This window comes from Apostichopus japonicus, chromosome 5, assembly GCF_037975245.1.
Source record: "Apostichopus japonicus isolate 1M-3 chromosome 5, ASM3797524v1, whole genome shotgun sequence".
Lineage (NCBI taxonomy): Eukaryota > Metazoa > Echinodermata > Holothuroidea > Aspidochirotida > Stichopodidae > Apostichopus > Apostichopus japonicus.
The window spans coordinates 803,964-811,463 of NC_092565.1; the positions used below are offsets into that span (position 1 = coordinate 803,964).

At 55.9% G+C, this 7,500-nt stretch overlaps 3 non-coding genes across 3 annotated transcripts in view; all 3 read left to right on the forward strand.

Annotated features, from left to right (window-relative positions):
- Window positions 1-3,934: 3,934 nt before the first annotated feature.
- On the forward strand, window positions 3,935-5,813 carry LOC139968358 (small subunit ribosomal RNA). The gene has a single exon (XR_011793363.1). It is a non-coding gene; the product is annotated as a small subunit ribosomal RNA (ribosomal RNA).
- A 605-nt stretch (window positions 5,814-6,418) lies between these two features.
- On the forward strand, window positions 6,419-6,578 carry LOC139968210 (5.8S ribosomal RNA). Its single transcript, XR_011793248.1, has one exon. It is a non-coding gene; the product is annotated as a 5.8S ribosomal RNA (ribosomal RNA).
- A 434-nt stretch (window positions 6,579-7,012) lies between these two features.
- LOC139968406 (large subunit ribosomal RNA) overlaps window positions 7,013-7,500 on the forward strand; it is a 4,028-nt gene continuing 3,540 nt past the window's right edge. Inside the window, exon 1 of the ribosomal RNA XR_011793405.1 lies at window positions 7,013-7,500. This exon is cut by the window's right edge and continues 3,540 nt beyond it. This is a non-coding gene — a ribosomal RNA (large subunit ribosomal RNA).

Genomic DNA, 7,500 nt, shown 5'->3' on the forward strand with positions numbered 1-7,500 from the left:
TATCGGGCGCTGGCCTGTGTGTGCCCGACGGAGACGGCAGAACGACCCACGAACACATGCATAGAATTTGGACTTCCTTGAAGAAGACGTTGACATAAAAAAAAAAAAAAAAAAGTCAAGCGGGTACTGGCTCAAGTGTGCCCGACGGTGACGGTAGAACGACCCGCGAACACATGCATAGAGTTGTGACCATTGTCAACTTGAATGTATCGGGCGCTGGCTGGGATGTGCCCGGCGGAGACGGCAGAACGACACGCGAACACATGCATAGAGTTTGTGACCGTTGTCAACTTGAATGTATCGGGCGCTGGCTGGGATGTGCCCGGCGGAGACGGCAGAACGACACGCGAACACATGCATAGAGTTTGTGACCGTTGTCAACTTGCATGAATCGGGTACTGGCCTGTGTGCGCCCGACGTTGACGGTAGAACGACCCACGAGCACATGCATAGAGTTGTGACCGTTGTCAACTTGAATGTATCGGGCGCTGGCTGGGATGCGCCCGGCGGAGACGGCAGAACGACACGCGAACACATGCATAGTGTTGTGACCATCGTCAACTTGAATGTATCGGGCGCTGGCTAGGATGTGCGCGGCGGAGACGGCAGAACGACACGCGAACACATGCATAGAGTTTTGACCACTGTCAACTTGAATGTATCGGGCGCTGGCCTGTGTGTGCCCGACGGAGACGGCAGAACGACCCACGAACACATGCATAGAATTTGGACTTCCTTGAAGAAGACGTTGACTTAAAAAAAAAAAAAAAAAGTCAAGCGGGTACTGGCTCAAGTGTGCCCGACGGTGACGGTAGAACGACCCGCGAACACATGCATAGAGTTGTGACCATTGTCAACTTGAATGTATCGGGCGCTGGCTGGGATGTGCCCGGCGGAGACGGCAGAACGACACGCGAACACATGCATAGAGTTGTGACCGTTGTCAACTTGAATGTATCGGGCGCTGGCTGGGATGTGCCCGGCGGAGACGGCAGAACGACACGCGAACACATGCATAGAGTTTGTGACCACTGTCAACTTGCATGTATCGGGTACTGGCCTGTGTGCGCCCGACGTTGACGGTAGAACGACCCACGAGCACATGCATAGAGTTGTGACCGTTGTCAACTTTAATGTATCGGGCGCTGGCTGGGATGTGCCCGGCGGAGACGGCAGAACGACACGCGAACACATGCATAGAGTTGTGACCGTTGTCAACTTGAATGTATCGGGCGCTGGCTGGGATGTGCCCGGCGGAGACGGCAGAACGACACGCGAACACATGCATAGAGTTTGTGACCATTGTCAACTTGCATGTATCGGGTACTGGCCTGTGTGCGCCCGACGTTGACGGTAGAACGACCCACGAGCACATGCATAGAGTTGTGACCGTTGTCAACTTGAATGTATCGGGCGCTGGCTGGGATGTGCCCGGCGGAGACGGCAGAACGACACGCGAACACATGCATAGAGTTTGTGACCACTGTCAACTTGCATGTATCGGGTACTGGCCTGTGTGCGCCCGACGTTGACGGTAGAACGACCCACGAGCACATGCATAGAGTTGTGACCATTGTCAATTTTAATGTAGCGGGTACTGGCCTGTGTGTTCCCGACGTTGACGGCAGAACGACCCACGAGCACATGCATAGAGTTGTGACCGTTGTCAACTGAAATGTATCGGGCGCTGGCTGGGATGTGCCCGGCGGAGACGGCAGAACGACACGCGAACACATGCATAGAGTTTTGACTTCGTTACAGAGGACGTTGACAAAAAAAAAATAATAATAATAATATCAAAAAAAACAAAACATGGTCAACTTTAGTGTAACGGGTATTGGCTTAAGTGTGTGACCCAATGGTCAGAATGAGTGGGCAGAGTGAATCGGATTATATATTAAGGGGAGTGTCTTGTCTCGCCGGTCGATCTTCAAATTGTAGAAGTTTCCTCATATATCTCCTTGATTTCGTCAAGATATATCCGGCACGGGAGCAACCCCGACACTCCTCTGAAAATACGGGTCGCTCCCATGTGAGAAGGTCGATGGTGTGATCGACGGCACGAGTGTCATGCGACCGGGCGAGGGCCGAGTAATTAGCCGACGGTGATGCACACATGCGTAGGCATGGGACCCGTTGTCGTTGCACGAGTCTGTGAGACGGGGCGCCGCCGGACAAGACATACCCGGCACGGGAGCAACCCCGGCACTCCTCTGAAAACACGGGTTGCTCCCGGGTGAGAAGGTCGATGGTGCGGTCGATGGCACGAGTGTCATGCGACCGGGCGAGGGCCGAGATTTAGGCCGACGGTGATGCACACAGGCGTAGGCTGGGACTCGTCGTGTTGCACGAGTCTGTGAGACGGGGCGACGGCCGACCTCGACGGCAGGCCGCCCGATGCATCCGCAAGGTGTGGCTCTCGTCCGAGATTTTGAGATCTCTTTAGTGTAGCGGGTATTGGCTTAAGTGTGTGATCCAATGGTCAGAACGAGCGGGCAGAGTGAATCGGATTCTATATATGAGGGGGGTAGTAGAGTCGATCCAAGACTCGAGAAGGCTTTTAATGTCTGTCGTGTGTGTATGCGTGTCATGGTTGGACTCCAGCGGGCCCTTTCGGTAGGGTCAGCCGTCGTTTCATCGCGACCATGTGTTGCAACTCGGCGCTCAGAGCGGGGGTTTTCACCCACTCGCCCCGTGAGCAGAGGTGTCCCTCCGTGCACACGTATATATCGACGTTCAGATATGAAGCTTTCGCGGACGGGAGTCCACCCGAGACTCGAAAAGGCTCCTTGCCTGTGGTGCGTAAATATGTTTTTGCACGTCAGACCCTTGCTGGCCTTCTCGGTAGGGTCAGCCGTCGTTTCATCGCGACCATGTGTTGCAACTCGGCGCTCGGTGCGGGGGTTTTCACCCACTCGCCCCGTGAGTAGAAGGTTCTTTCGTGCATATGTATATATACAATCCCAGATATTGAGCTTTTTCATCCGCAGAACCCCCGGTGGAGAAGAGAGAGAGTAGAGATGAGAGAGAAAGGAGAAGGGAGAAGGCCTCTCGCGTTGCGTGGTCGATGGCACGAGTGCCATGCGACCAGGCGAAAGGCAAACGGCAAGCCGACGGCGACGGCAGGCCGCCCGACTCACCCGCAGAGAATCTGGGTCTCGTTCGAGATTTCGAGATCTCTTAAGTGTAGCGGGTATTGGCTTAAGTGTGTGATCCAATGGTCAGAACGAGCGGGCAGAGTGAATCGGATTCTATATATGAGGGGGGTAGTAGAGTCGATCCAAGACTCGAGAAGGCTTTTAATGTCTGTCGTGTGTGTATACGTGTCATGGTTGGACTCCAGCGGGCCCTTTCGGTAGGGTCAGCCGTCGTTTCATCGCGACCATGTGTTGCAACTCGGCGCTCAGAGCGGGGGTTTTCACCCACTCGCCCCGTGAGCAGAGGTGTCCCTCCGTGCACACGTATATATCGACGTTCAGATATTGAGCCTTTTCATCCGCAGAACCCCCGGTGGAGAAAGAGCAGGACCTCGGTGTCGTCAGATATCGAGCTTTCTCCACGGGACCCGTTCGGGCATGCTGCCGTTGCTGCGACCATGTGTTGCACTCGGCGCTCGGTACGGGCTTTTTCATCCAAGCAACGAATGCACGCTCGAGGCGTGCGATTGCTCTCCCCTGTTCCAGTGGACGAGCCGTCGCCCTCCCGCGTCGCTTCGAACCGGTCCCGTCTCCGAGGCGGGACCACTGCGACTCCTCTCGAGACGACCCAGTCGACTCGGGTAGAGATACACACCTCGAGAATCCCTTCGGGCGGTTCTTCGATCACTGTACCGTAATAGCACGGCATCGACAATTGAGAATTCAGAGAGAGAGAGAGGGGAGTGCGAGAGCGACTCCCGGACGGCGAACGGGCCCAGCCCGGTTCTGTCGACCGTTACCTGGTTGATCCTGCCAGTAGTCATATGCTTGTCTCAAAGATTAAGCCATGCACGTCTAAGTACAATCCTGAACATACAAGAGAAACTGCAGATGGCTCATTAGATCAGTTATGGTTTATTGGAGAAAGTCTGTATACCATGGATAACTGTGGTAATTCTAGAGCTAATACATGCAACAAAGCGCCGACCCTTCGGGGGAAGCGTGCTCTTATTAGGAACAAGGCCAGCCCGGTCCTTTCGGGGTCCGGTCTCCGCTGGTGAACTCTAGATAATCATGCCGATCGCACGGTCTTGCACCGGCGACGCTCCCTTCAAAAGTCTGCTCTATCAACTTTCGATGGTAAGTTATGCGCTTATCATGGTTGTGACGGGTAACGGAGAATCAGGGTTCGATTCCGGAGAGGGAGCCTGAGAAACGGCTACCACATCCAAGGAAGGCAGCAGGCACGCAAATTACCCACTCCTGACACGGGGAGGTAGTGACAAAAAATAACGATACAGGCCTCTTCGGAGGCCCTGTGATCGGAATGAGTACACTTTAAATCCTTTAACGAGGATCTACTGGAGGGCAAGTCTGGTGCCAGCAGCCGCGGTAATTCCAGCTCCAGCAGCGTATATTAAATTTGCTGCAGTTAAAAAGCTCGTAGTCGGATTTCTGGCCGGGGCGGGCGGTCCGCCGTGAGGCGTGCACTGCCCGTTCCCCTTCTCCCCGTCAAACGGGAGTCGTGGGAGATTTTTCCCGGCCAGTGATTCGGTTGGTCGTGCGGTGCTCTTAACTGAGTGCCGTGCGAGACTGGAACGTTTACTTTGAGAAAATTGAAGTGTTCAAAGCAGGCCAAAGTGCCCGAACAGCTCAGCATGGAATAGTGGAAGAGGACCTCGGTTCTATTTCGTTGGTCTTGAGATCCTGAGGTAATGATCAAGAGGGACTGCCGGGGGCATTCGTATTGCGGCGTGAGAGGTGAAATTCTTGGATCGTCGCAAGACGCCCGACAGCGAAAGCATTTGCCAAGAATGTCTTCATTGATCAAGAACGAAAGTCGGAGGATCGAAGGCGATCAGATACCGCCCTAGTTCCGACCATAAACGATACCGACTCGTAATTCGCCGGCGTTCCTCCCATGACGCGGCGGGCAACTCTCCGGAAAACCAAAGTCTTTGGGTTCCGGGGGAAGTATGGTTGCAAAGCTGAAACTTAAAGGAATTGACGGAAGGGCACCACCAGGAGTGGAGCCTGCGGCTTAATTTGACTCAACACGGGGAAACCTACCCGGCCCGGACACAGTGAGGATTGACAGATTGAGAGCTCTTTCTTGATTTTGTGGATGGTGGTGCATGGCCGTTCTTAGTTGGTGGAGTGATTTGTCTGGTTAATTCCGATAACGAACGAGACTCTTGCTTGCTAAATAGTCCGGCCACCCGTCGTGGTGAGCCGCGAACTTCTTAGAGGGACAAATGGCTTTCAGCCATACGAGATGGAGCAATAACAGGTCTGTGATGCCCTTAGATGTCCGGGGCCGCACGCGCGCTACACTGGCGCAAGCAGCGGGTACATTTGCCCTCGGCCGAAAGGTCCGGGTAATCCGCTGAGACTTCTCCGTGCTGGGGACAGGGACTTGTAATTGTGTCCCTTGAACGAGGAATTCCAAGTAAACGCGAGTCATCAGCTCGCATTGATTACGTCCCTGCCCTTTGTACACACCGCCCGTCGCTACTACCGATCGAATGACTTAGTGAGGCCATCGGATCGACCGTCTGGCACCCCCGGCTTCGGCCGGTTGTCGAGGCGCGACGAGAAGACGGTCAAACTTGATCATTTAGAGGAAGTAAAAGTCGTAACAAGGTTTCCGTAGGTGAACCTGCGGAAGGATCATTAACAGAACCCTTCCCCTCCGTGATCGGAGAGGGAACAAAGGGGGAATGTCGGAAAAGCCGTCACAGAGAGACACGCGGAGAGAGCAAATTGGAAAAGCCGGGGGGACTCGAGCGGGGTTTTCACCGCCTCCTTCCCCGTTCCACGGTCGAGGTCAGACCCCGCGCTTCGCCTTCGCTCTCTCCGACAAAAAGGAGACGGGCGTGTCACACACAGACCAGCCCGGGGAGTACCCGGTTCTTCTCTCGTCGTCTGTCTCACGGAGTCTCGCGCTCCCGGTAGCTTCGAGGGAGAAGTCCCGCAAGGGTGGAGACGCCGTCGCCGTCCGCGGCGCGGCGCTCCTCGAGGCATTCTCCGCAGGGCAGAGAAGGGGCACCGGTGTCGCCCGATTTCCCCCCAGTCGGCGAGTCTGACTCGCGCGACCCGCCCTCGCGGCGGTGGGGGGAAGGAGGGAGCCCGCTTCCCCCCTCGGCTCGACGGAGGATATTTCTTTCCAGTCACAAGCAAAGAAGGCACAGAGTCCCCGTGTCCTTTCTCCTTCCGTTCCACTTCTTCCCTCGGCTCTGAGGAGAGTTTGCGAACGCGGGAGTCTTCCAGTGGCAAATGACAATTCTTGGTGGTGGATCACTCGGCTCGTGCGTCGATGAAGAACGCAGTTAGATGCGAGAATTCATGTGAATTGCAGAACTCACTGATCATCGACTTATTCGAACGCAAATGGCGGCTCGGGGATGCTCTGCTCCTCGAGCCACGTCCGTCTGAGCGTCTGAAGACAATCACTCACAGAGTCGGCGTGTTCGCGCGCCGGAGGAGCGCCCGGCCGCAGCCGTCCCTTCGACGGCCGGCTGCGTCGGGTCAGTGTCAGATGGAGTTCTGTGATGTCGGCGCCGGTGAAACTCGGCGAGCAGGCTCGATCGGTAACCGGGGGTTCGTCGGTCGTGCGACGTGCCATCGGGGTGTAGACGTATGCGCCCGTGGTGCGGTCCAGCGTCCGACCCCCCGGAACGGTCGAGGAGCCTCTGCCGGGCAGAGCCGGTCGACCCAATCGCGGGGTCTCTCGTCCTCCCGTCTGCGTTCTCGCAGGCGCATGGTAGGCCACCCTTTCCCGCCGGCGACCCGATTCTTCGGGGAGCGCCGGGGAAGGAGAGACCCCGGGTCGCCGCTATGACTCCGATCACGTTCCACGTGTCTTTCACGATTCCAGACCTCAGATCGGATGAGATTACCCGCTGGATTTAAGCATATCACTAAGCGGAGAGAAAAGAAACTAACAAGGATTCCTTCAGTAGCGGCGAGCGAAGCAGGAAGAGCCCATCGCCGAATCCCCGCGCCCGTTTGCGGTGCGAGGGACCTGTGGCGTAAGGAAACTGAACTCCGGTCGACAGAGTCCGGCCGCAGTCCACTGTGATCGGGGCTGCAGCTTACCCGCAGCGGGTGTAAGGCCCGTAGGGCGGACTCGAAGGCCGGAGGGAAAGCTTTCCAAGAGTCGGGTTGTTTTAGAATGCAGCCCAAAGAGGGGTGGTGAACTCCATCCAAGGCTCAATACTATGCACGAGACCGATAGTCAACAAGTACCGTGAGGGAACGTTGAAAAGAACTTTGAAGAGAGGGTTCAACATTGCGTGAAACTGCCAAGAAGTAAACGGATGAGTGCCGCATGCTACATGGGGCGTCCGGTTGATTCAGGCGC